General features: G+C 32.9%; 1 pseudogene; it reads right to left on the bottom strand.

Moving 5' to 3' along the window:
- Positions 1-391: 391 nt before the first annotated feature.
- LOC145033607 (malonyl-coenzyme A:anthocyanin 3-O-glucoside-6''-O-malonyltransferase pseudogene) lies at positions 392-1,932 on the bottom strand (annotated as a pseudogene).
- Positions 1,933-3,901: the final 1,969 nt, after the last annotated feature.

The following is a 3,901-nucleotide window of genomic DNA, read 5'->3' as shown; positions in this document are numbered from 1 at the left end:
TTTTGGGAGTAAACTCATACATAGGTATGAGTTCACGGTTTTTGGGTGATTTCTCAACCCAAACATAAAAGTTTGGTCGGGAATTTCTAAGACGTGAGGTGTTTGCGGTTTTTAAAATTCAAAACCCGAGACGACACTTTCTTTCACCCGTTCGCTTAAAAATAATATTAAAATAATCAAACGAACTTTATATTTCTTAAAAATAAGAAATAATGACATTGACTTATGATACGAAGTGATTGACTTTTAGGGTTTGACTGAATAGAAATTTCGGATTGTCACACAACCCCCTTGTTTCTTGCCATTAAAACAGAAAATAGAGGAAAGCATAAGGAACAAAGAAAAGTTGAAACAAAATACAACCTTTTTTTATTAAATTCAAAAACTCACATTAACATAAAATAAAAGTCCTACTTATACCGAAAAGAAAATAAGAGAAAAAGAACTAACCTATCTTATACTAAAATGCAGGAAAGGATAACCAAGATAAGTCAAGCACATAATGGATACTTCCAACACTAATTTTGATCTATCTAAATATATGTTTCTAGTCCATCATTGAAGATGCGAACAAAAGCTTCCATCTCAGTAGCCGAAAGGCATAAGCCGATTTCCACATCTCCTTTAAGTTCTTTGGAAGCTAACATGGATATGGATTCACTATAATCTATGGAAATGATTTCGTACTTTTTGGGCTTCCCCCATCCAAAATCCAAATCATAAAACCTAAGCTTTGGTGTTCCGGCAACATTTATCATTGTTGTCGGCATCTCCTCCGACAACAATTTAAAGAACCAGTCCATATCTTTCACGATTCCATCCTTATCATTCAAGGTCTTGTGTAGATTTTCTCCCATCAACTTAGTAGCAGTTACGAATCCTTCCTTTCCCGTTAAAAGAGTAGGTTTCTCCGTCGCCGCAGTATACATGAGACAGTTGCCAAAGTATTCCATTGGGATCGGAGGATCCAAACGTCTCCTGCAATCGATGCTGAAACCAAATAGTTGTAGCTCATCATTACGTGATTCTGCAATGCAACTCCATATATAACCACATGCAACTGTAAAAGATGATACATATGGTAGTGTCGGAAGTTGGTTTGAAACCAATTTCTTCAACCGATTAACGACATGTTGTGTCAAGATAAATGTGGCTCGAACTTTATCAGTCGGCCCAGAAAGAGTTGGAGGTTGATACTTTTCGTTAAAAGTTTCAACCTTTGCGTAACCTAAATAAACATCATCTAGTACTTTCGGGTATTTTACTACCCTATCATACAACGGAAATTTTCCATTAGCTAGGAATGACTCATCTGTGCCTGATTGCGCAATCGATGTCCACGCCTTCAAGAAGTCGAAATTGCTGATAGCATCACCCACTGCATGGTGGTTGGTTATTCCGATGGAGAATCCACAGTTTGAAAAAAGTGTCACTTGAACTGTCAAGATTGGGATTGTTATGTAATCGGAAGCTTCAGCAGTGCGTCTGAGAACGGGTATAAGATGATAAAACTGATCACACTCTCGAGGATGGTTTCCTGATAGATCGTTGAAATCAAGGTTACATTCTGCAATAGTAACCTTGACAGAATCACCTTCAACGTAACGAATTTCAGGTTTTTTAGAAGGAGAAGAAAATACGATCAAGTTACCAGCGAAAGGAAAAAAATGTTGAAGGGCGATTGATAATGAATTTTTGAGTTTGGGAGCGATGGTTTCAGTGAAGTGTGTTTTAGTAATTGGGAGCTCATAGAAGTAGAGAGTGTGCATGGGAGGGATGGCTAGCCATGAGAAGTCGAAGAAAGTTAGAGGCAGCGATCTGTCGCCTATGGTCGCCGGTGGTGGCGATACTTGGGACTCTTCAAGAACAGTCAAGATCGGAAGGGAACCCATTTCTTTTAACTTTCTGTGATGGTTCTATATCTCAAAGTTAGTGGAGTTATATAAGGGTAAGGAGGCTATAGCAAATTAGTGCATTTTTATTTTTATATGTTTTATTAGGAAACGTGGTAATTTTTTTATTCTGTAGTTGTATTTTTTGTATCAAACGATTCACTGGATTACGGCATCGATCATCAGGTTCAAGATTTTGGGATACCATAGGATTATCTTATAGTTGATGCCAAATTTCTATTAAATCGCAGTATTCTAAAAAGGAATTATGAACAAAAATGAAAGGAAGGAAAGAACCAAACGATACAGTGAGCTGTTTTAATTGTAACTAGAGAACTTGTACAACGATGTTATTATTTAGGAAAAAAAAAAAATCGACTACAACCTTCCAAATAAATAATTGATCCTTCTTACTAAATTCTTCTCATTGGCCTGAAAAAAGGAAATTAATTACATTTAATATAAAATAACCAAAGTAAATTCACTACAATAAATGTTAGTATTATCGGCGACGTTTTTAGCGGCGACATGTTATTAACGCGTTACATGTCGCCGCTATTGCTCAGCGTCGCCGCTAAAGAGGTTGTCACTAATTGTCACTAACAGCGATCCACGTCAAATTATCATCATCCATCTGATTTGTTTTCAATCCAATGGTTGTAGAGGAAAGCGAAAACACGCTGATTTTTCCCTCGAATGTGTCGCAGCTATTGCCCTATTGTCGCCAGTAATACCTTTGTGTCGCCGCTATTGTCTGTCGCCGCTAATGCTCCTTACAGATAACCCCTTACAGATTCCTTTTCTGTGACATTTTTTATGTTCTCTCATTATGTTATTGCGTATCCTTTTTATCACTTGGACGAGTCGACTAGGTGGAGGACGAAGGTAAAAGCCGATGCTAGCCTCTCCTGCCGCCACACCTTCCCCCAAAACCTCCAAAACCGATGACCATTGAGCTCAATTCCAAAATTACCCACATTCAATTTCGAATTCCTCCTATTTTCTATTATTTTTCTGTTTTAGTGCTAATTTGGATGATAAATTGATAGTAATTTTCAGTTTTGTTGAGTGATTATATTTGTATTTTGAGATAAGAAGTGTTTGTGCATTTTGTTGGATTGTATGCTTTTTCAGCTTTGTGGGAAATTTTTATGCATTTTGTGTATGTTTTTGTAATTTATGTTTATACCACATTTGCTTAAAAATGAAATTTGGCATAAAATTGAAATTGTATATATATAAAAATTGTTTTTCATTTTGTGTATGTTTTTCAGAAGTGTTTGTACACACACATTTGTTTGATTTTGTATTTAGATGTATAAATTTGTATACATTTGGCTTAATTGTATAAAATTGGATGAAATTGGAATATAAAAATTGGATGTATACATTTTAGCTTAATTGTATGAAATTGGAATATACAAATTGGATGTATGCATTTGGCTTAATTAGGTTATTAATAACAACTTACTTCCAGTAATGTATTGTATATGGTTTCAAAATGCTTAATTTTGTTAGTGACTTAATGTTTGTCATTACAACTTTAGCTTTAGTTAGGTTATTAATACCAATGTACTTCTAGTATTTTTAATTTAACTATAGAATAAAATTAAATTAATTTTTAAAAAAATCAATAAAAAAATTAATTAATTGTAAAATCAAATTAAATTAGTTTTAAATCAAGTTAATATTAATATTAAAATAAAATAAAATTAGTTTAAAAAATTAAACTAATAACAAAAAAGAAAATATTAAATTAATTAGAAAATCAAATTAATTTACCTTTAGAATCAAATTACGTTATCTTTATAAAATCAAATTAAATCAATTATAAAACCAACTTAATAACAACATACTTTTAGTGACTTAATATTGGTCATTACAACTTTAGCTTTAATTAGGTTATTAATAGCAGCGTACTTCTAATAATTTTAATTTAATTATAGAATAAAATTAAATTAATTTTAAAAAAATCAATAAAAAAATAATAAATTAATTGTAAAATCAAA

The sequence above is a fragment of the Lactuca saligna genome, chromosome 3 (assembly GCF_052625555.1).
Source record: "Lactuca saligna cultivar CGN05327 chromosome 3, ASM5262555v1, whole genome shotgun sequence".
Classification (NCBI taxonomy): domain Eukaryota; kingdom Viridiplantae; phylum Streptophyta; class Magnoliopsida; order Asterales; family Asteraceae; genus Lactuca; species Lactuca saligna.
The sequence above is the reverse complement of the archived record's forward strand: the minus strand, read 5'-3'. Positions and strand labels throughout refer to the sequence as shown.